We start from the raw sequence: 25,640 nt of genomic DNA on the forward strand, positions 1-25,640 counted from the left end.
AAACCACTTCTGGTTTTGTAGTCGGAAACTGGAAATGGTTTCTAGCATTCTAGAAATATCACTAGCGAGGATTTGTACAAATATTGTTATACATAGGCTGTTATACATTTTTTTTGGCATGTTGTGAAGGAAATGAAATTGCTATAGCGATGAAACAGAGATTTAATTTGAGGTAATGGTCATCACCTGAATCTAAATGTGTCCATTGGGACGTGGCCTGGTAAGTGTGGTAAGGATTGCAGCCTTACACGCCTAGTCTACTCTAGGCTTTTATATATAAAATAGTACTTTTCTGTGTGTCAGGTTGCTACGTATATTTTTTTCTGACAGGATTCATTAGTCTTTAAGAGATGTAAGGCAGGCAGCAATGCAACTGGTAAAACTCTTTTCCATCCCTTGTCACAGAAAGCTGTAGCTAATTTCAACATGCGATGAGTTTGTGAAAGACTTAGGAGCTCTAAGTGTCCCCCTCCAGTGTGGTTACCCATGAGCTTAACACTGAAGTTTGTGAGCTTCTGAAATCAGTTTGCTTCATTGTGCAGCAAGACTTTTTCTCCATCATGATTGTAACTGTAAACATGAAACACAGAATGGGTATTATTCAGATTTTTAAGTGCAATGGTGGTGAATTATTTGGGATTTTCATCCACTACATTTGCAATAGTCCCCAAACTGCACAGCACAACTGAGTGTGATGTTGCTGAGAAGATGTGACTAGAGACGGCCAACGCAAAATCATTCTAGAAGCTGCATCTGAGAAATGCTGAGCTAACTGGGCCAGGAGAAAAAAAATCTTCTCTGGGCAATGAGGATTGCAATTCCAGCAGTGGGGTTCATTGCCCTCTGCGTCACAATTTGTCAGACTGATGCCCAGGAACAACAGCTGTGGGACTGGCTAGACTTAATGGCTCCTGAAGTGGGCATCTCCCCATTGTAAATTAGCTTTCAGTTAGATAGTCTAGACAGCCTGCCAGAAATGGTTGACTGCTCTGAAGGCTGATTTTATTTTCCGACTGATTCTCTGCCTCTCGGATAAGAAGAAAGCTTGGCATTATAATAGGATGCTGCACCTAAGACAGATTTGCAGAGTGGGAAAGACACTCCTCACTCTCTAGCTTAGGTGAACGGATCCCTGAACTATTGAACTGATCCCTGTAGCTGTCTTTTTAACCTCTGCTTGATTTGCAGCAATTAGCTGGTGATAATAGCCTAGTTCAGACCTTCCAAATTGAGTAGGCTGAATGTATTCAACAGTAGTCTGAACAACAAACTGTCAGTTGTACAATTGGGGCTCTGCTTTCTGCAGATTTTGCAATCGCATGCAAGAGTCTGCATGTGTATGTTTGCATGTGAATAAATCTCTAGAACATCCACCAAGGCTGCAGTCCTAAACACACTTCCTATGAGTAAGCCTCACTGAACACAGTACAACCTACTTTTGCATACATTGAGTTGGCAACCTTCAGTCTCGAAAGATTATGGTATCACGCTCTGAATGGTGGTTCTGGAACAGCATCTAGTGTGGCTGAAAAGGCCGATTCAGGAGTGACAATCCCTTCCACACTGGGAGCAAGCGCAGTCTGTCCCTGGTCTGTCTCCCTGGCTATGGGCCTTCCTTCTTTGCCTCTTTGCCTCAGACTGTTGGCCAAGTGTCTCTTCAAACTGGGAAAGGCCATGCTGCACTGCCTGCCTCCAAGCGGGCCGCTCAGAGGCCAGGGTTTCCCACCTGTTGAGGTCCACTCCTAAGGCCTTCAGATCCCTCTTGCAGATGTCCTTGTAGCGCAGCTGTGGTCTACCTGTAGGGCGCTTTCCTTGCATGAGTTCTCCGTAGAGGAGATCCTTTGGGATCCGGCCATCATCCATTCTCATGACATGACCAAGCCAACGCAGGCGTCTCTGTTTCAGCAGTGCATACATGCTAGGGATTCCAGCTTGTTCCAGGACTGTGTTGTTTGGAACTTTGTCCTGCCAGGTGATGCCGAGAATGTGTCGGAGGCAGCGCATGTGGAAAGCGTTCAGTTTCCTCTCCTGTTGCGAGCAAAGAGTCCATGACTCGCTGCAGTACAGAAGTGTACTCAGGACGCAAGCTCTGTAGACCTGGATCTTGGTATGTTCTGTCAGCTTCTTGTTGGACTAGACTCTCTTTGTGAGTCTGGAAAACGTGGTAGCTGCTTTACCGATGCGTTTGTTTAGCTCGGTATTGAGAAAAAGAGTGTCGGAGATCGTTGAGCCAAGGTACACAAAGTCATGGACAACCTCCAGTTCATGCGCAGAGATTGTAATGCAGGGAGGTGAGTCCACATCCTGAACCATGACCTGTGTTTTCTTCAGGCTGATCATCAGTCCAAAATCTTGGCATGCCTTGCTAAAACGATCCATGAGCTGCTGGAGATCTTTGGCAGAGTGGGTAGTGACAGCTGCATCGTCGGCAAAGAGGAAGTCACGCAGACATTTCAGCTGAACTTTGGATTTTGCTCTCAGTCTGGAGAGGTTGAAGAGCTTTCTGTCTGATCTGGTCCAGAGATAGATGCCTTCTGTTGCAGTTCCAAAGGCATGCTTCAGCAATGGGGAAGAATGTTTTAATAGCCTTAGATCCACAGTGCTCAGAGTGCAGACATGTGCTGGCCAGTCCACACACCAGTTTTAGTTTCCCCCTTTTGCAGTGCAAACAACTAGGGCAGAGGTTCTCAAACTGGGGTGTTGTGATGCCCCAGCCTGAGAAGTCTTTCCTGTGGCACCTTAAGAGGTGGAAAAGGGAGGAAGGCAGCAACACCATTCCCAGGATCGTGCTGCTGCCAGGGACACGGGGGGGGGGGGGTTTCTCTACTTACTTACTGCCAATTCCAGTCTCCTGGAGAATCCAAGGAGCTTGTGGACCCACCTGTAGCTCTCTGCAAGCCCCCAAAGTTCTGTGAAAAGTAAAAAAGACACCCACTTCCAATTTTGCGATAAAAACAGGAAGTGGTTTTTTTTTTTATCTTTTTACTTTTTACCGAAGTTTGGAGGCTTGGGGAGCACTGCTGAGGGTCCACAGCCTCCCTGGACCCCCCAGGAGGGTGGAGTAGCTGTAAGTAGAAAATCCCCCCCTTGTCTCTGGTAGCAGTATGATCCTGGGGATTGCGTTCCTGCCTTCCCCTTCCACAGCAACAACTTAGTTGGTTCTCAAACTCCCTGAGAGTTTGCGAACCGCTGAACTAGAAAGAAGCCTAGCAGAGGAATGCCTAAAACAATTATTTGCCACCCAAACAATCCTCAGCGCATGCAGAAACTATTAGGCGTTTTTACATTATTCAGGACTGCTATACATTTGTGAAGCAAAATATGTCGGCAGATTGGAGCCGTTTTTTAAGAGGTCTTGCACTTCAGTTGGCAAATGCAGTTGGTAGGGTAGGATGCTGCTAACTGTAAATAAAGGCCACAACTTCAGGAACAAAATAAACTCTGGTGGCAGCTTCTCACAAAGCTAATATTGTGAAGAAATATGGGTACACATACTGGAATACAAAATAAACATGTATTGCTGCCTCGGTTGTGAAGGGCGCATGCAAATATTATTGACTACTTGTGCCTGTAAAATACACAAACCTAGCTGCCAGGAAAGGTTAAATAATACCAGCACAGCACCCTTCAGTACTGAAGAAGTGTGTGTGGATTTTATATTCATCAAAGAACAACAGCATTTCTGTAAATGATCCTTTTTTTTCCGTGGTGTAGTTTTTGTTAGGTTACAGCTGTAAGTATTTGGAATTCATATGTTATTTAAAATTAGTTAATAGATTTTTGTTGGAACATAATCAACTGAGGTTTCTGTTTGTGCTGGCGAACTTCTGCCTCCCTGCTCCTGGGGCAAAGTGTTAGAGAATATGTACGAAGCTGCCCCCTCCCCTACGCGAAGCCTTGCCCTACCTCTGGAGTGCAATGAAGCCTCACACGACCATAGGAACAACTGGGGGAAACCTTGTGAGGCTTCCCCATGGTCTTAAACTGCACTTCTGGAAAACTGGAAGTGCAATTTCCAACTGCATCAGGAGCGGCTTCCCATGTGGTCCTAGAGTCATATGGATGCACCACCCAGGGCATTTACCCAGCACTAGGTCTGCTGCTGCACTGTTTAGTAATATCTTTTGAGGAGAAGCTACTTTTTATTATGTTCAAAAACCACCAAGTTAGAAGACCATGTCTTCTTGTCTGTTTGGAACAATGCTGGGTTGAGTGAACTAGATTCTAGCCCCATTTCTGCAGTTGACCCATTGTACAGCTTTGGGCAAGTCAGTCTCTCAGTTTTCCATCTGTATAGTGGGAATAGCAGTAGCCTCCTCACAGAGCTTTTGTGAAGGTAAATGCTTCAGAGACTGTCAAGTACAGTACTTTGAAAAGGGCTAAGTATTAGTAGAGATGGGCAAATCCATCAGGTGTAACTCTAAAGGTATGAACTGCAGGAATCTTATAAACCTTCATCTGGCCCTGTGGTAACAATTGTTCTTTTTAACATGAAGTTTAGATCTCTGAACTATCTATTTTATGAAAACAAAAAAGGAGTGTGTTTTTGGTCATACCACTGCACTGGTACAATGAACAAAAGATAGTTTGAATTGGTTAAATTTTGATCATGATTTTTTTCCCCTAAATCTTGCATTAAAACTAGTATCCCTAAAGGATTTCTTGTGAATCTGGATTTTGTGACTCTGGAAAGGAACTGCATATCAAAAATGGCTTGTGTCTTTTTTGTACTAAGACAGAACAATAGTTTACAGCTAACTGTAAAAGATATGAGAGTTTCATTAAGGTCCACCAATCAGTCATCATATGTACCTTACCAAAGGAATGAATTTTTAAAAAATGACCAAACATGAGGACTGAAGTCATTTATTTTTCACATTTTTATGCCATCCTTCCTCCAAGGAGCTCAGAGTGGTGTACATAGTTCCTGCCCTCCTTCTGTCCTTACAACAACCCTGCAAGGTAGATGAGACTGAGAGATGGGGATAGGCCCAAGGTCACCCACAAAGCTTCATGGCTGAATGGGGATTCAAACCTAACTCTTCCAGGCCTAAATCCAAATCCGGAAATACTACACCATCCTGCCTATCAGTGTAAAAAGTTATGCAAATAGTAGACTTTTAGAAGATGGAATTGTATATCAGAATGTTTGTCCCCAGGGCAAAGTTTGAAGGCAATTTTGTGTGAAGGGAAGTAGGTCTGGACCCAGTGAGTACCTGGGTGGGAGTCTGCTTGGAAACAATATTTTACTATCCTGAGTTTTGCAGAAGAAAGATGGGATAGAGATGAAATAAATAGATGGAAGTGATTGTTAGTGATAGTAAAAGGGATGTAATAATCCCTGCAAGACATGGCATTGCCATAGGTGGATTTTTTCGATGATAACAAAATAAAAACACATAACACTGCCTTCTGTACTTCTCATTTTTGTAAAAAAAAACAACAAAAAACCTGAAATCTGTGAAATCTGCAAGAAAATTTTTTTCTATTACCTTCACATATTCTCTAACACTTCTAACACATGTGGTTGCATCTGCTGACACTATACCACCTATATCACCTACCTAGTACACTTTAAAAGTGATTATAGTTTATAATTTATAAAAATGCGCCTTTGAAATAAAAACACATAACACCACTTTGTGCACTTCTAACTTCAGAAAACACAGAAATCTGTGAAGAAATAAAACTGTTTTCACCCACCTCTAGGCACAGAATATGAAGTGTTTTAAGGGAGTGGTTCCCACGTTGTGGGTCGTGATTTTTGGTGGGTTGCCTGATTTTTGGTGGGTTGCCAAAGGGTGATGGAAAGATCAGATAACTAATTGCTTCAAGCCCTGAGACTATTCAAAAATCAGATACTATAGTTGCTGATTACCCTGCAAAGAGCTTAGCTCCTGCAGTTTGCAAGATAGTTGCTATCTGCCCTGTAAAGGAGCTGAGTTCCTACAGTTTGCAAGCCTATGTAAATTTAGGGAGATAAATGTTCGAGGGTCTTTTTTCTTGTTGTTATTACTTATAAATAAATAAAATATTATTTCTTTCTAGATCTCCTTTTCTTAAAGTTTGGTAAACCAAGGTGGGTCCTTAGAGTGTCATTTTAAAAAGTGGGTCCTGGCGCTAAAAAGTTTGGGAGCCACTGGTTTAAGGTATTCTGCACTATATAGGGAAAGGGGGAGACCTCTGCTAGGTTGCTGCTAAATGGTTTTGTCCTCTGTCAGCATAAAGAGGCAGCAAAGTAGGAAAGTTAGCATTATAATTCTGAAAATTGTGGCTGTGCCAATCCTTGTCCTATGCAAAGATTATTATACAGGCCTGAGAAATTTGAGTGTCAGAAAAACTTTCTTTTTTCAAAATTTATAGTGATTTTTTGTGAATATGGGGTGTTGATTGCAAAAATTGCATCTTTTTTGCCCTATCACATCTAGTTTATGAGATACGGCATGGCTTTGTTAGTCAATAGTCCCAGCAGCTTCCTTGTGAGCCATGGCATGGGCTTCCTCATGAGGAAGCTGCTGGAATGATTCACTAATGGGGCTATGCCATTTCTCCAAAACTAGATGTGATATAGCAAAACTGATGCCATTTTTGGAATCAGCACCCAAATATAACCAAGAATAGGTCTAGATTTTAAGATAGCAAAATGTGTGTTGGCCTGTGTTGTTATTCTGGTCTGCAAAATATCAGATGCTCATCACTTGATGGCAGCAATATCCAGTGCAATTTGCATGTACTACTGAGCCATCATAGAAGGAAGGCTAGAAGTAAAATTTTCACATTGCCTCCATCACTCACTGCTTCATATGCGTGTGTCTGGTCACATTTTTAGTTGCCAGTCAACAGGTTTTGAGTAATGGTGATGAGAAATGGAAGTGATGCACATGCATGTCTGAACCAGGGCATAGTGAGGGAATCAGATTTCATGGTCATATTTTCTATGGTATGGCACAAAGAAAAAATACTGAAGCAGTTACCACTGGGATAACTCCCTTGCCCTCCTTTTTTGTTGGGCGAAAGAATTCTTCTCAGCAGGCGAGTGCTCTCTTTTTAAAAAGTTACTAATTAATTAGCTCTGGTGGGGTCATAAGTCATTGGTTGGCTTTCTTACCATAAAGTCATCAGTTCAGCTTGTGTATTATAGTAATTGGCTAATTATATCTAACTTTCAAACTAATAGTCTACTTGTCGTCTTACTCCTTTATACCATGAGGGGAAGTGGGATTCCATACTAATTGTGATTTTTTTTTTAAATTACTCTGCTGTGATTTGATCTCATATGGCATTTTTATGCATGGCTTAATGACCCTAGAATCATTCATTTTTCTTGCATGATACCAGACTGAACAAGAGAAGTAAAAGAGAGAGAGAGAGGAAAAGTATCCCAGCAACTGAAAGGAGCTAAGGAGGCTTATCCTATGAGTATGAGAGCCTCATGACTCAACTATGATGGGAAGAAGCAATCTGTAAGCTCTTAAAAAGAGTGAGATAATCCTTTAATATAGTGCATAACATGAGATCACAATTAGCAAGGATTTGGATTCTTGACTTTCTCCAGTCTAGTTGTCACATAGGAGACTTTGTCTCCTTCATGTGAGACTACCTTGAATAATCTGGGCCAGGGAAACCTGAAGCCAAGAACAAGCAACTCTAAACAAAAATAACAAAGGTGTGCACCTTTCTTGATTGAAAGTACCTACCAAGTCATCCTGTGAAGAACTACTGTATGTATTTTTAGAGGAAGTTTCAAGCCTCCTCTGTGCAGCTTTTAACTTGTTCCTCTTTGGAGCAGTGGGTGAATCTGAAACTGTTGTGAGTTAAAAGAGAAGTAAAAGGTCTTTGGATGACTAGAGACTCTTTCCTCACCCCTGTGTTTAATCTTGGAACAGGGATATATTATTTCAGGTCATGAAACAAAGAAGAAGAAGGAACAAGTTCAGGTCATGAAACAAAGAAGAAGGAGGAACAACTTTTGCAGATGACCATAGTCCCATTCCTAAGCATTGAGATACACTTGCATCTTCCCTTCTCCAGGGAGCCCAAAATTAGAAGGACCATCACTCTCTTCTGGGAGCTCCACCTCCCCTCCCCCCATCATCTTAGGGGCTCCATGAACTGAGATGCTTCTGCATTAAACCAGAATCCAAATTTAGGGCAGAAGTGGGAAATTTGTTGAATTTTCGTGGGAAATTTGTTGAGCACATCAATGCGGTTCAACCCACATGGGATTGGCAACCATACATTCACTCCAGTCTGGAGGATTATTCATTGAAAAAGCCATGCTAAACCCTCCTCTGGCACTGTCAATCATCACTTGACAGATTTCCTCTGTCTGTTTGTATCCCAGCAGCACCTGCCAGTTGTAAAGGTGGGAGTTCCCCCCAGATGTTTAGCCTTTCTGAGGACAGTAAACGTCCTGGCCCTAACAAATGGCATGGCAGGGAGGGCAGCGTGGTAGTAGTTCACCACCTTTCAGAAAGCACCATCATGCTTTCTGTTTAGTGTGTTTTTACTATACCATGGTGTCCCAGGCTGCAGTCCTTGACATGCTTGCAGTCATACAAATTGACTTGATTACTTGACTTACATCCCTGTAGGTGGGCTCAGAATTGTAGCATGATTTCTGATTCCTCTCCACCCACTACATGGATCATGTACCACGGGCTGACTTTGTGGAAGAACAAGTTCCTGGTGACTCCTTGGGGCTTAGTTCTCAACAACCTGCAATGGATTGTGCCCCAAAGCAGGTATGTGGGGGATACTCACCCATGCAACTGCCCCACACCCCTTCACACCCACACTCAGAAAAGCAGGCAAAGAGATTTCATTTTTAAAAAAATTTTGTTTATGTAAGCACAATATTAAAAGAAATTAAACTGTTTCTGCAAGGTGCTGAAGGAACCTATAGATTGAAAGGAAGCACTTTTAAAGGTGATTAACTTGCTCTTTGCTTTGCTGTAGCTAGCTCATCTGAGCCTTACCCAATTAAATTAAAGCCCCCCTTACAAGACCTCACCCCAATGCAAATTGAGATAAGCCTAAACTGTGAAGTAGTCCAAATTCAAGTCTTTTAAGAAATGGCCTTGTCAGAGATGTCTCGCAATATGGCAATGTTAATAATCTTAATGATTTTACTTTATGACGTACAATAGTACTTGATGACGCACTTTTATGATGGTAGTTTAGAAATATGTGAATAGGCCTCAATCCTCTTGGGGCCTTGCATGCAGGAACTAGCATTCCAGCAGTGCAAGGTCCTTTGCAGCAGCACAAATCTCAGCCACTGTCACTAATGGCGAAAGGTGCAGCACATATTGTAGCAGCTTCAGAAAGCTCTGCAAACACCATTAAGTTGGCGGTGGGGGAGGCTGTGGGTGGGGAGGGGGAATAATGGGGTGTATCAGTGGTAGGAGAGGTGGCACACCCGGTCATATCCCCCATTATTCTGCCCCTCTGCCCCATTGTTCTTCTTGGACTTGTGCCAGCAAAATGGCTGACCTAGGCCTAAGAAGACCCATAGGAAATCAGGCAGCCTACTGCAGGCTTTCCGATCCCTCCCCTAACATGCAGTGCATACTCTGTGGGTGGGGCTGCCCGCTATAATGTGGCAGGAGATAGAATTGGGCAGTGAATGAAGAATGAAAATATACTATAGGTTTTGTTGTTGTTTTGGTTTAATCAAGGACTTAATTCTAATGACAATGATAGAGCCTTCAGAGTCAGGATCAAGAGCCTAAGGGCACAGCCTGTCCAAGGGTGTTTTCCCAGGTCCTGTTCAAACAAATAGGAGGTGTGAAAGAAAATGTCCTTTGCAGATTGTGCCCTAAATCTCTTGTTTTTAATTTTCAGATGTTAAGAACACAGACTTGTTGGAGAGCACAATCTGATCTGCCTTCAGTGGATAGGTGGATTATGGAGACTAGGCCTGCAAATGAAAATGCCAATTTTCATTTAGTATTTACATCTACTTGTCATTTCATTTTATATCACTTGATAGATTGGCAGTTCAACAAGGTGCTGCAGTTCCTGTTTAATTCTGAAGAGCTCTGAAGCTGCAGTCCTGTGCACCTTATATAAGCATGTATTAAAAAGTGAAGGGTGTGCTCAAGTGCTTTTTCTGACACGGGGCTTCGAAGTATGCATGACACTCAAAACCATGTCACATATGTGAATTTGCAGTTTAGCAGCGTATCTGACTGTAATGTGCCTTGAAGAAGGAGAATGATTTGTCTTGCAGAATTTCTGGAACCAGATAGTGTGGTGGTGCTTCTTCTTGTCACAGGAGTTAACTCTGTGTAGTAACAACAAAATGTCTTTTGGCAGTCTAAGGGCTAAGCCTACTCTAAGCCTATCCTACCATCAAGACACATGCCCTTCCCAGTTTACCTGTCACTAACATTTTTTACTCTTCTATGGATCTGTCAGGTTGGTGTCTGAGCCCGGTCATACTGTTAACTACTATAACTATTGTCCTACCAGGCAATGGAGCATCTATAAAAGTAGTGGCTCTCTTATATTTATCAGCGGGGCAGCCCCTGTCAAAAACTGAATGCAAGTGTCTTTCCTGGTTGGTGTTGTGAATACCTCCTTTTTGAGATTGCAAGCCCCTTTGGAGAAAGAAACCATCTTTTAATTGCCTTTGCTATGTGAATAACAGTGTTGAGAGCTTGTTTGTTGAAATGGTGACGAAACCGGAAGCTCCACTTCCGGTTTAATCGTGCTTGCAACTTTCACTATTTAGAAGCTGTGGGGAGCCTTGCAAGTGCTCCGCAGGGCTCCCCACACCCCCCTGGACCCTGTGAGCATGCATGTTTAGTTTAAAAATAGACCCCTTCCCCCGCAGAGTGCGATCCTGGGGATTGCTTCACTGCTTTCCCCCTGCCCTGCCCCTTAAAGGGAACAGGACATCGTTACACAAACAACAATAGAGTGTTGTTTTAAAAAGTGGGTTCTGGTGCTAAAAAGTTTAGGAACCACTGGTCTATAACATGAGAAATCTTATCATATTGTGAGAGAGAAACCGAGAGATCAAACCGAAGTCCAAATGAAATTCTGCTGAAGAAATTTAAAATGAGTGTTATTGAAAATTGAAAAAACTAAATGAAAAATTTAGCTATACAAAGCACAAGCATACAAATCAAAACAACATTAGATATATATACATTCTATCCTTTTAAGTCAGTTTTGAGCATCTTCAGTGACAACCTCAATAAAACAGTTACTCCTTACACTGTTCAAATAAAACTTATATAATATGCTTGCTTGCTTCTTAAGCAGCAACCATGTCCTGTATAGAGCTTATCTCTAGCTCTGATTTACCATCACTTTTATTTCGTACCTATACATTTTACATATGGCTGTGTGATGTCTGAGTAAGACTGCCTATGTGAAGCCTTACCCAGAGTAGGTCTCACTCAGGATGTCTGCCCGACTGCCTCTGTGTATGGTATGGATAACATGAATGAAGAATACCAATTGACCAGCTGTTTCTGAAGTTTACACCCACTTTGAGTGCATTTTCCTGGAGAGCAACTCTGGTTCTTGTGGCCAGAGCTGACAAAGCATCATTCCCAGATAATGGAATGATGTTAAATGCAACTGTCTGCTCTAAGGCAGAATGAGATGGTGTGTCACCTTTCATAACCATGTCACGTAGTCAGTTATCCCCAGAAGAGTTCAAGAATTCAAGAATAGGGGGTAATGACCTGTCACCATTGACAGAGCTAGTCTGTCGGTCATGCTTAAGGTCACCAGGAGATCTCAGCTGAACATCTGTAACCTTGATTCATAAAGAAAGGGGGGGAGAGAACTCCAGTTTTAATCATCCCAGTCTTTTCATATAGAGAAGCCTGCATTTTAATAAATATTTTAAAAAGGATTCTAGGCAATTACATTTTAAAAAATAATCAACAAATGACCCTCTACTATTGTAGGAATTATTGGATTTCTGAAGCTGATCTACCAAATAAAACCTTAATATTCATGAAAATTATGTTCTATATTGAACAGTTTTCATGGTACTTGGACCTGCATTGTATTCTGAATACTTAACATCAAAATTAAGTTTTAATATTTGAAAGGGCACAGTTGTAGTGGACAGAATTTGTCATCTGCCAGACAGCCAGGGACAACTAATATATATACAACTGAGCAAAATATAAATATATTTAAGAAAAATATATGAAACAGTAAATTCAGAAAAGAGCTGGATTGCCAACAATTTGTTTATATGTAGAGAGAGGGGGGTGTAAAGTCTTTTCTAAATTAAATAAATATACAAGCTGCTATTCTTCCCTTCAAGTGGAATATTATTTGATATGTACAGGCTTTACTATGGTGGAAGTGAAGAGGAGTAGCAGTTCCTAAATTTTTACGGCAGGGGACAGAAGTCTAATCTGAGCATCACACAAGGTGCGTGGGTGAGGGAACGGAACCCTTCCTTGCAGGTAACTGTCTCCCTCTCACTGACACTTTTTCTCTCAGCTTGGCTTTATAAGTGAATTGAGAGAAAAATGCCTGGGGAGGCAGAGCATGAGGAGGAGTAGGGTCAAAGTCAGTTCCTATACTCTGCACACCCCATTTGATATATAAGCTTAGACCCCTTTCTCCCTTGCTTCACAGGTGAGTATGGCAAATGCATAGACAAATAGACAGCTACCCCATCACATCTAATTTGGCCATAAGAAATGTCAGTGTGTTTCAGATTTCTGAAACAGCAAGCAGACTTTTATTCAGATTTTAATTTAGGAAGCAATTCCATTTAAAGTGGCTGTTTTTGTTTCTCTCTGTGCTGAGTGGGATCATCAGCGAAAGATTGTCAGGTTTAAAAGTAGTACTCCACATCAAGTCATCTTCTTCTAAATGTCACTATGAAGATTTAAACTGCCATAGTTTATGTACTTAATCCAGTAATGATTTTTTTGAGGGATTAGAAACTAAATCAGGGGATTAAGTTGTTTTCAGATAAATGAGTTTTCTGGGATTTAGAAAAAAGGTGGGGAAAGGGCCTTTTGTTACCTGCTGATTTACCTGGTGACCTTGTCAGCCACTGCAGGTGCCTAGACCCTGGGCAATAATCCTAAATGCCTTGAAGCAATGTTAGCAGCCAAAGCTTAACTGGATCTTTGATTATCTCTTGAGGATTGTATTGTACTTCAGAGCCTGCTTTTAAACATTGACAGAGGCTAGTTCTTCTTTCTCCGGCCATGCTGGAATTAAAAGGGGTAGATACCTGGCTAGGTAATTGATAGTAGTTAGGAAACTGGGGCAGCAAAATATCTAAAAGGCAAGAAGTTTAGAAATAGTGGGTCTAAGGATAAGTAAGACACTGATCAGAGAGCAGAGGCTTATTATCTGGTTCCTGTCCTGTGTTTTCTCCAGTTAATTTGGGAAGCAATCCCCAGCCTTCAGAGGCAATGGAAGATTTGCTGTTTATTTTAATTGGATGAGGTTTGCTTGTACATATACAAAGAGGTTGACTGTATGGAACCTCTGGGTTTTATAGGCAGACTATCTCTAAATGCTAGGTGGAAAGTTGTAGCAATAGGGTATAAGTACTTTGTATGCTCCCAGAGGTATCTGGTGGAGCACAGTGAGATACTGGAAGCTGAACTAGATGAGCCCTTGACCTGATCCACCTGGGCTCTTTTTATGTTCTTATGCTTCTTTACTGTACAGGTTGTGTATTGCTATCTCTGTTTAGATATGGCCATGGAGATCAATGCACATTCACTCTCCCCATGTGACAAATGTGTATGTGTCCCTTCTCTCTTGCACTCAGAAATTTATCCTAGCTGATATCTCCATATACTTACTCCACATACTGTGGAGAGCATTCAGCATACAGTTTCTCTGGAATTAGACACATGCACTAAATTTAACTGTTACTAATCTTTAGTGTTACCCTTTCCAGACAATAAATTTTTAGTTTGGCAGTGTTTGCTAGTCTTTGTGCATATTTCACTGTTAGGTTCTTCATTCTTGAAGTTTTTGGTTATTCCTCATCATATTCAAGTCAAGCAGCCTAGTCTTTGATAGAAAACAACATATAGGAGTTTATCTTCCATCATTACTCCGTTGTTGTTTTTTCCTTGCTATTTGAAATACCAAATGTCATATAAGGAAAGAAGAATGGATGTCTCGAATGGGAATCCAGTCCATGCTGCATGTTTTACATGTTAATACTGTAGTTTGAACATGATTCAAGACATTTAATCATAGGCCACAATCCTAACCAGGTCTACTCAGAAGTAAGTCCCATTTTGTTCAATGGGGCTTACGCTCAGGAAAGTGTGGTTTGGATTGCAGCCCAAGAGAGTAAGTGTTTTGTGGGCACTTAATCAGTATCACTCACTGGAGGAACAAACAAAAGTTGAAGACAGTATCAGTTCTCCAATTCATGTGAATTATATCTGAATAGTAAAGTTTAGGGACTGCATCTTATAATACTCTTTGCCATCAAATGCGGCGGCCCGTGTGGTCACTGGAGGTAGGCAGTTTGACTCTGTCAGCCTGCTTCTCCGGGGGCTGCATTGGCTGCCCATTTGTTTCCGGGCCCAATTCAAGGTGCTGGTTTTGACCTTTAAAGCCCTATACTGCTCTGGGCCAGGGTATCTTAGAGATCGCCTACTTCCGTACAATCCGGCTTGTCCTCTTTGGTCATCAGAGAAGGCCTTTTTACAAGTGCCGCTGCCTAGGGAGGTACGTGGGGCGGTGGCAAGAAATAGGGCCTTCTCAGTAGTGGCACCAACGTTATGGAACTCCCTTCCCCTTGACTTGAGAATGGCTCCCTCTCTTGAGACTTTTCGGCAAGGCCTGAAGACCCTTTTGTTTAAACCAGCCTTCTGAGTTCATGGCCTTTTAAACATCTTTTCTACATCTTTTAGTATTTTTACAGGCCTGATTCCTCTATGATTGCTGCGTTTTGCTCTTTTTATCTGACTTTTTATCTGACTACTGTTTTTATGGTATCTGTTAATGTGTTTTAATACGTTTTTATTTGCTGTTAAATTATGTTTTTAATCTGTTTTTTAACATGTTGTAAGCCGCCCTGGGTCCCTTTGGGAGAAGGGTGGGATATAAATAAAGTTTATTATTATTATTATTATTATTATTATTATTATTATTATTATTATTATTATTATTATTATTATAATAAAATCTAGAATGGGCTGGAATAGTTTAATTAAATTTGTTGTAAATCTTTTTCATATGCCCAGTTGGCCAATTAATCTAATCTTGTTTGCTTCTGGAAGTAACAACTACATCTTCTTGAACTGATTTGAACAGTAGCCTGTTTTCACAGGTTCATGTCAAGAGCATTATTTATGATAGTTAGTGAATATATTTATTACTGTAAGCTCTTTGAGGCTTGGACTAGTTATGTGAACACACACAACACAATATTTTCCATTTTTAAGTTTATATGAGAGTCTATTCATGAGAAATGAACCAGCAAAGCAAAAGCTGAAGACTAGTTTGGAAACACTGTGCCTTTCTCATGCTTTTATAGCACTGTGCCTTTCTCATGCTTTTATATACTAGAATCCCAATTCCTTTCTAAATTACTTTGACTGAGAGTGGAAGTGACATTACAGATTATTTCTTAATACTAATAACTCAAACGTTCTGTGAATTGGATGTCAATGAACAAATTCACGAATTCCTCCTTTTCCAGAGATGTTTGTAAGACCATGGTGGCTGATGTAAGTTTTGGTGAGCCACTGCAATGTTCATTCCTTAAATATTTTAATCAAGCTCTTGGCTTTTCATACTAGACTCTTAAGTTTGGAGTTTACATCTGTAGCCAGAGGAATTTTGGGCTCAGAGTAAAATTATCCAAAATACTTAAGGGCACAATCCTAACCAAAAATTCCAGCATCGAGATAAGGGCAATGCAGCTCTGAGGTAAGGGAACAAAACACTTCCTTGCTTTGCGGAGGCCTCTGTGAGTCCCACCCAACTGCAGGATGACGTACATGCCACATTGGCACAGCTGTGTCAGTGCTGGAAAGTTGGTTAGGATTTGGGCCTCAATTACATTTTCAAACGAGAACCAAAATGGCTAGTCTTTGGATTGCAGCTGCTGACTGTCACTGACTGCTACTGCCATTGATCGCCCCAGGGCAGCATCACAAAACACGAGTATCCTGGAACTGCTGGAAACAAATGTTAAAGCATCTATATTTCATTTAAAGTCTGTACAATGTTGGCTGTTACTGGAGTTGAGCCCTGAGCTATAAATCACATAAACATTTCCATTCCCCCCCCTTGCATCTCTTTTTGTGCTGGCTATCGAGGAAACACAAGAGTTGGAGCCCATTGCTGTGAGTCTTTTAATCAGTGAACAATAAATTCCAGTTGAGAGAGTACAGTCACTTTCCTTAACATTCCCATCAGGGCCAGTGCCCTAAGGGAGAGAGCAGGAATGCAACATGTCTGGCATTCAGATGTTTTAGTGAAGATGGATTATGATGGTTTGGGCAGATATGAACACACGAGTGGATGTACAGTGGAATAAGACTGTTCTTCAATGCCAGATCAGTTCCAGCTAATCTAATGTTCAGTTGGCAAAGCGCTATTACAATTTCCTCAGAAGAATGCTTAGGAAATTAGTAGCAAGCAATTATTTGCTGGAACGAGAAGTGCTTGATTTTGATTTCTGCCAAGCCTTGGTCAATGCTGCTGTTGTCCAGGTTCAATTCAAATGCTCTACAAAGCTGTCTGTTTCTTGCCCTTCAGAGGAATCCTGTATTTGGGGTGGCTTACTTGTGGGATAACATTGAAAACAGCAAAGAAAAACAGTAACAGAAGCTAAGTAAAAACAAAGGAGTAACAGGATAAGGCAGCAGCAATCAAAAACCATTTTTGTCACAGTTTAAAAGTTTGGAACACTAAAAAAAAATTAGCTTTTTCTACCAGGCATCAGGCAAACCTCCCCAGGGAGTGCCTTTCATAGGCCAGAGACCACTGCCAAGTAGATCTTCCCAGTTATCACCCACCTCGTGTCAAAAGCAGGGACAAGGGAAGATCCCCAGTGCCACACTGGCCCAGTCCACTTCTGGCCCAGTAAAAAGAACCTTTACTGTTCTCCATTGCACATTTTTTGTAAACCAGGAAGTGTGGGACTTTGTGTTGTATGTAAATCAATCATGCACAGTCGTTTGCACGGCTCTTTACAGCCAGAAGTCCCACGCTTCCTAGTTTGTGAAAAAAGTGCTATAGAGCAGGCATGTCCAACTTCCAACAGGTCTTGATCTACTTTTTCCGACCAAAAGTGCCAGTGATCTACCACCATGAAAATTAAGTTTCAAATTAAATTTTAACCCAATAAAGTTGGAGGATTCCCCCCCCCCCATTTTTAATGAACCTTCTGTCATTTACTTGGATGTGATCAGCTGTTAAGCAAATTAAGCAAAAACAAAACAGAGAGACGAAGATCCAGTAAGAACTGCGAGGGGAAATGGAAAGTACATTTTTTCTTAAAGTTTTATTGTAATAACTTTCTTTAACTGTCTTAATAACTAACTTTTATTGAGTAATTTGTGTTAAATTTAGGTCGAGTATTGATCCAGGCTGATCTTGCACAATCTTTAATATTTCACTCTTGCTCATTAGTGAGACGTCTGAGTCTGCATTTCATCCACCAGCTTTTTGAAGTTGGGTGAATATTGCGTGAGGGCCAGTCTCAGGGAATCCTGGAGATGTTCATCTGTCATGTTGGAATGTTGTGTACTCTTTGTCATTTTCAGATGGGAAAATGCAGATTCACACAAATAAGTTGAACCGAAACAGGAGTGTACAGCTCCACTGCATCTTCTAAAGTTGGGAAAATTGTCTCTAGGCACTAGCTTCCAAAATGATTCTTGCTCAGCACGGGTCTTGAGAAAAATGTCATTTTTAAGGGTTAATATTTCGTTTTCAAGAGATGGCTTGTTCAATGAGTAATTTTTACTGATAGCAGCTGCAGTTTCTTTAATGTCCACATCTACTTTGAATGGGTATGACAAGTACTCCACAACTGTTCCAATTTTTTGGAAGTCACAGAATCTATTTTCGAATTCTTGGATAACAGAACATATTTCTGTCACATACTTCTCGTTCTGAAAAACAAAATTTGGCTATTGTCCCAGATGGTCCTGAGTATTAGGAAAATGATCAAAAGTGTTGTTTGCAAGGTCAGTCATCATTAGCTCAAATTTGCTCTTGTAGGATGAAACTGTACTCATCATCTCGCCAATGCATTTGTTTTTACCTTGTAGTTCAAGGTTCGTATCACTTAGTTCACCTGTAAAGTCAGCGAGAAATGCCAGATCACATAACCACTCCTCATCTTCCAACTGCTTGGTCATCTCCCCTCTCCTTCATAAAACTTTTTATTTCATTCAGCAAATCACGAAATCTTTGCAGAAATTTGTGCTTACTTAGCCACCTTACATCTGTGTGCAAAATGATTTCCGCTGCCCTTTCATCAAGAGTAAGATTGAAAAGCCGTCTTTGAAGTGATCTTCCACGAACTGAATTTACAATTTTGAAAGTGATGTCCATGTCAGTCTTTGTATTGAGTCTCTTGCTTGCCAAAACTTGCTGGTGAATGATGCAGTGGTAAGAAAGGAAATCTGGGAAGTTGTCATGCTGTCTGTAGAGGGCTATGAAACGGTTAACCTCACCTGTCATTGCTCTTGCTCCATCAGTAGTGATGGAAACAAGTCTATGCAATGGAAGATTACATTTTGTCACAAAAGAATGGAAAGAACTGAATATTTCCTGACTGGTAGTTCTCCCTTTTAAAGAAATCATTCCAAGTAGTTCTTCTTTAACACTGAAGTCATCCAAAACCATCCTTACTAAAGACTAGTAACTGGGCTATGTCTCTTATGTCTGTAGATTCATCCAGTTGGAGTGAGTAAGCAACACAATTTGAAACATCCTCCAACAATTGTTCTGTTGTGTCTCCACATATCTTTTACAAATTCCCCTTCAGTGAAAGGTTTGCATTTCTTTGTGATCAGGTTGCTGACCTTGAAGGATGCTATGGTTGCATTGACTGAATATGACCTTGGCTTCGCCATCAACTGTTGCTGAGTAGCCAATTTCGATTTAAGTTCTTTGAGCTTCAGTTTACGAATTTCACTTTTGGGTGGAAAATCAGCATCAAACTTATTGCTATGCAGAGCCTTATAATGACATTCCAGATTACCCTTTCTGGGCAAGGATACTGGGGCGTTACAAATTAGACAACAACATTTGTCTTTCACCATGATGAAATAGTAGTCCATTACCCATTCATCATGAAAGTGGTAGGTTTTGCTCTTCTTTGGAACACTCATCTTCATTATACTGGGGTGGTTGGATGTAAGAAGGCCAAATCTGCTAAGTTAGTATAAACACTGGCTGAATCTGGTCCAAAACTGGCACTGTCCCAAAGTATTAAAGATCAACAGGAACTGAAGACCTCTGGATGATGTGCAATGCAAGGACTGGAGATGCCAAAACCACCCATGCAGTTCTAAAAGTAAAAATAAGTAGTCATCATACTGGCACCAATAATCAAATACCACCAAACAATCATCCAAAAAACTCAAACACCTGTCCAGCAAACCAAATAAAATCAAATACCGCCAAACAAGTTCAAATACCACCACACGCAGTTTAATAAATTCTGCACACAGTGTAGAATCAACGCAAAGGCAAGGTGAAATAAAATTACAGTGTAGAATCAACGCAAAGGCTAGGCAAAATAAAATGGTTTGAACCAATTCAAAGAGAAGGCATAGGCAAGTTAGAACAAAATTGGAAAAGCCTGCCAAAATCACCAAATTCTTGACACTTTTTTGTATCTTCCCGAAAATGTTTAATGAAAGCGAACTATAAAGCGACCAGCACACAACACAACTAATACGGTAAGTGTATTCAGTTAAAGCCCAGGCGAATGGATATCGCCTGGTATATTACACACTTCTAAGGGGTGTTGGGGCGGGGGCAGGAATGGGTGATTCTGAGAGGCAGGAGACCAGGTATGACGCTGGGCCTGTGGCGTCTCGTCACAGAGGAGACAGGGAGTCTCGTCACATGCACAGGGAGTGCATGAGAACTGCAAGAGGGATGAAGTACTTAAAAAAAAAACCTACTCTCCCAAGTCTGTTCTATTTCATTCCACCAACATTCTTGATATGCTATTTACTTAAAGACCAAAAACACTCAAGGTCTCATTACAGTATGTATGCCTCTGTGTTCTAGTGTGACCTTTTAAGATCAAATACCTTCTTAAGATTACCATCTATGTGACAAATCAGGACTGCAACATCACAGAGACTTTGGTGGCTACTTCTCAGCTCCAGTGGCTACTCCTCAAATCCTTCACTCTTGGGACTCGTTAAAGCCCAAGTTTCCTCTAGAAACAGTGTGAGATCTTCAGATTGGCTTTGGATGGCATGGGACAGAATGAGACAAGATACTATCATTTATTTTGTTATGTAAAATCACTTATTAAAAAATGAATTGTTTTAATATTGTTTATGGAGGGGTGTAATTAAAATACTGATACCCACCCCCAAGACCTTTGGAAGGCAGGCTATAACTAAATTAAGAGCCCAGTCCTATTGATGGGCTCCGCCAGTGCAGCAGTAGCAGTGCTGGTCCTGGGTTTCGTAAAAGCACTGCAAAGCGCTTTTTTGCACCCAGCGAGTAAGTTGCGCTAGAAGGAAGGCTTGCAGTGTCCCATAGGCGCCACAACCTACCCAACAGCCACTGGGGCAGGTAGGTCTTACACTGGGCTGGAGAGGGGCAGGGGGACGGTGGCAAGAATTGGATTTTTTTTGAACTCACTAAAATGAAAGAGATTAGCTTTCAGTATATTGTGTTTAGGGACCAGGCTAAAAGGGAAAAACTTGACAAGGCATTGCTACAAGACAAATGCCTATTTATTTCAGTGGGGTTTCTGTCTTTCTGCACACTCCCTACCTTACATCTTCTCAAAATGCATGGAAGGTACACTCTAGCAAACCTTGTTAAATTGTTCTCTGCAGTTGTCTTGACAATGCAGTTGAAAATCATGAGGGAGGAGGTGAGCAAACATGGAAGAGCATTATATTTAAAGCACACAAGGCAGTGGGGAACACGCACGCACACACACACAGATGGTGGGTGCAAGTAGTCTGCTGAATTCATTGTCAGAAGAGGTCATCAAATCACATAGTGTAGCTAGATGACTTTATGGTCACCAGTTAGGTCTATAGCTGTGCAAACTATGACAGCGATAAGGGTAATTGGACTTTCTGCAACAGATCCTAAGATGATCACCTTCAGGGTCAGGAATTATTTTCATCTTGATTATGCTCACACTGGAAGGTTGTTTCCTGGTCCTTTTGAATTCTTTTTGTGTATTATGCTTGCAGAAATGAGTAGCTGATGGTGTCATAAATATAAGATAAAAGCCCAAATAGGTAACTCATTAATACTAAAAAGGCATCCTGATAGCTGAATGTGTGCAGTGGACAGAACATTGCATGGTTTTAGTTGAAGATGTTGATGCAAATAGGTTTTTCCGTTACAGGAAATGGACAATACAAACAAGAATCCATTGCTGACTCAAATCCAGTGTTAAGAGGATGATCTTGTTACATTTATCGACATTATTATTTAACTAAAATCAGTAGAATGTGAACTCTGTTTTTGTGGAACCCATACAGTGAATCCAGATATTCTGGATACATGCTTTGGGGCCCAGTCCTATCCAACTTTCCAGTGCCAATGCAGTCCTGGCGTAAGGGAACAGATGCTCCCTTTCCTTGAGGAGGTCTCCATAACTGCCCCCCACCCAGGATACAGCACATGCCCCATTATTAGCACAGCTTCATCAGCACTAGAAAGTGGGATAGGATTGTTATGGTTTTGTTATTTGTGCCTATGGTACCTGTGAAATTAATCATTGCAGTAGCTGTCTATTCTATGCTGACTCTTATCCTGAATTCACAGGGCAGTGGAAGGGGCTGTTGGGAGGTAGCTTCTGGGCCATGATCAGACAATAGAATAATCCAAATCCATGATCAGCAAAGATTAATCCAGCAGCAGAGCCAGAGTTCCAGAGTCATATCCTAGCAAGAACAACAAGCCATATACTTAACAAAGTGGCATGGCCAAGGCATTGAGGGGGGGTGTCACTATAAACCAACTGGGCCTTTATGAGCCATTGGTCAATGCTCAGCCTGATTGATCTTGGAGATGCCTTGTCCAAGGAGTACATGCAAAGTGCTATAAATTGCTACATATCAGTGTTGGTAGTCATTGCAACTGGAAATGGTAAGGGATTAAAGGATTGGAAATGAGAGGGACACTTTAATTTGTGTTAGTCAAAAAAAAACACAATTTGATGGTTGTAAGAAAATAGAATGGGGAACTTGTAATACATATGTGAACGAATGGCAGTTTATTCCCTCTTGCAACTTTTTTAGTTACAGTCATTTAAACATTCCTCTAGCACAGTGATTGTCAATATTTTTCATCTCACAGTACACTGACAAGGCACTAAAGTTTCCAGGGCATACTATCAGTTTTTTTGGCAGTTGAACAAAGCACACCACACTGCTGGTGGGGACTCTCATCCCCCAGTGGCCGTAATATTAAATGATCCTCCCCCAAACCCCCACAGAACATCAAGAACATAAGAAGAGCCCCGCTGGATCAGGCGAAAGGCCCATCTAGTCCAGCTTCCTGTATCTCACAGCAGCCTACCAAATGCCCCAGGGAGCACACAAGACAACAGGCAAAACCTGCGTCCTGGTGCCCTCCCCTGCATCTGGCAATCAGAGGCAACCTGCCTCTAAAACCAAGAGCTTACACATACCTACTATGACTTGTAACCCGTAATGAACTTTTCCCCCAGAAATTTGTCCAATCCCCTCTTAAAGGCATCCAGGCAAGATGTCATCACTATTTCTTGTGGCAAAGAGTTCCACAAACTAATTACATGCTGAGTAAAGAAATATTTTCTTCTCTCTGTCCTAACTCTCCCAACACTCAACTTTTGTGGTTGTCCCCTGGTTCTGGTGTTATTCAAGAGGGAAAAGAGCGTCTATCCACTCTGTCCATCCCCTGCATGATTTTGTGTCTCAATCATGTCCCCCCTCAGGCGCCTCTTTTCTAGACTGAAGAGGCCCAAAAGCTGTAGCCTTTCCTCATAAGGGAGGTGCCCCAGCCCAGCAATCATCTTAGTCGCTCTCTTTTGCACCTTTACCATTTCCACTATATCCTTTTTGTGATGTGGTGACCAGAACTGGACGCAATACTCCAGGTGTGGCCTTACCATCGATTTGTACAGCGGCATTACAATATTAGCTGTCTTATTCTCAATGCCTTTCCTAATGATCTCTTCTGGTCTTCACCACTCGGAAAAGTTTGGTGTCATCTGCAAACCTTGCTGCTTAGCCCTGCCTCCAGGTTGTTTATGAAGAGGTTAAAAAGCACTGGTCCCAGGACAGATCCTTGGGGCATACTGCTTTTTGCCTCTCTCCATTGTGAAAACTGCCCATTGACACCCACTCTCTGCTTCCTGGACCTCAACCAGTTCCTAATACAGGAGAGCACCTGCCCTCTAATTCCCTGACTGTGGAGCTTTCTCAGTAGCCTTTGGTGAGTGACCATGTCAAACACCTTCTGAAAGTCCAGATATATAATGTCCACAGGGGGCTGGGGACAAGGGGGCTAGGGACAAGAATAGCCCTCAGTTTGATTGTACTTGTCGTAAGAGGCGACTAAACAGCCACCGGGTAGATGAGACTCGTCAGCCTGGGAAGGCAGCTCATCTGAGAGAAGGAAAACTCTGATCCCAAACCTCCACTGCCTTGTGGCTACATCCAGTTATGGAAAAGGCTTCAGGAGACAACCTCGAGGCAAAATCTGAAGCCGGAGTCCCTGAGGCAGTTTGCGGCTGTATACAGTCACGCTCTGGCAACTCCTGCGACGCCACTGGAACCAACTGTATTGGCTTCTGCCTTTCCTTTGGACCATTTCAGCGACTTGGAGAGGGAGGATTTGCTGCATGGGTAACAGTCTATCCTCCATATCTACATTACCCAGACTTCGCGCACTGGAGAGGACACTCTGTTCCAGAACCACCATTCAGAGCGCGATACTATAGTCTTCCGAGACTGAAGGATGCCAACAACATAATGTCCATGGGTTCTCCCGCATCCACATGCCTGTTGACCTTTTCAGAGAATTCTAAAAGGTTCATGAGGCAAGACTTGCCCTTACAGAAACCATACTCATTCTCCCTCAGCAAGGCTTGTTTGTCTATGTGTTTATCTTTGATGAGGCATGCCACCATCTTATCTAGAACAGGCTGATGGGCCTATAATTTCCCAGGTCTCCTCTCCTTCCCTTTTTAAAGATCGGCATGACATTTGCTATCCTCCAATCTTCTGGCACCGTGGTTGTTTTAAGGGACAAGTTGCATATTTTAGCCAAGAGATCAGCAACTTCATTCTTCAGTTCCTTTATAACTCTCAGGTGAATGCCACTTGGGCCTGGTGACTGATTGATCTTTAATTTGTCAATTAGGTCTGAAACATCTTCTCTTTTAACCTCTATCTGACTTAATTCCTTAGTCAGGAGGGGCCATTTGGGCAGCGGTATCTGCCTGAGGTCTTCTGCAGTGAAGACAGATGCAAAGAACTCATTTAATTTCTCTGCCATCTCTAAGTCTCCTTTTATCTCCCCTTTCCCTCCCTCACTATCCAGAGGGTCAACCGCTTCTCTGGTGGGTTTCCTGCTTCTAACATATTTGAAGAAGCTTTTATTATTCCCTTTAATGTTGCTGGCCATGCGTTCCTCATAGTCTCTCTTGGCCTCCCATATCACCTTCTTACATTTCTTTTGCCACATCTGCAGACCATTTGTGGCACACCAGTGTGCCGTGACACAGTGATTGGAAATGGCTGCTCTAGTGAGATACCGGAGATACTGGAGTTAAATGAAAAATCTTATTGTCTGTTTACTGTCCTGTTGGCCCAGGGGGATTGACAGCAGTTTTGTCAATATCCACTTGAGTCTCTAATGGGCTCAGTTGAATTCATCCTCCTCACATATGGATACTAAGGGCCAAACTTGACATGCTCATAAATGCATGTGCAAGAGACATGCTTCGAATCAGAAGTGCCTCCCATTTTTTAAAGTAAGCTGTGTGAATGGGCAGTCTTGGTCAGAACTGGGGCACAGGGAGGGGCAAGTTCATTCTGTTAGTGCACCATTTTCATTCAGACAATACCCCCTTCCCAAAGAGGCAGTTTGCTTTAGAAGTTATGGGGAGGATTCCTGCCTGTGTTCAGCATTTGTCAGTGCAAATTGTGATGACGGAGAATCAGAATTTGGATTGGGGCTTCGTCAGCTCATCACCAGCAGGGGCAGGACTAAGTTTACCCAGAAGCTCTCTCGTATGTGGATATTAACTTCTGAGCAGGGCATCTGGCTCTCTGTTACAACTTTGGTAGACAAAGTGTGTGCTTGATGGAAGGAGGTAGACTCTGGTGATTCCTTTTTGAACATTTGGCTGCATTGGTGCCTCTGGATCATGACAGCAGTCTTAGGACCTCTATGTCGTGCTGTTGCACAGGTGCAGTCCATTTGCTCCAGAGTTTTCATGCAGA

The 25,640-nt window shown here is 41.9% G+C and overlaps 1 protein-coding gene across 1 annotated transcript in view; it reads left to right on the top strand.

Annotated features, from left to right (window-relative positions):
• The window catches only part of KIF26B (kinesin family member 26B), a 377,549-nt gene that overhangs the window by 133,311 nt on the left and 218,598 nt on the right, over positions 1 to 25,640 (top strand). The gene's annotated exons all lie outside the window — the stretch shown is intronic.

Source organism: Tiliqua scincoides, chromosome 1, assembly GCF_035046505.1.
Source record: "Tiliqua scincoides isolate rTilSci1 chromosome 1, rTilSci1.hap2, whole genome shotgun sequence".
In the NCBI taxonomy this organism is placed as follows: Eukaryota; Metazoa; Chordata; class Lepidosauria; order Squamata; family Scincidae; genus Tiliqua; species Tiliqua scincoides.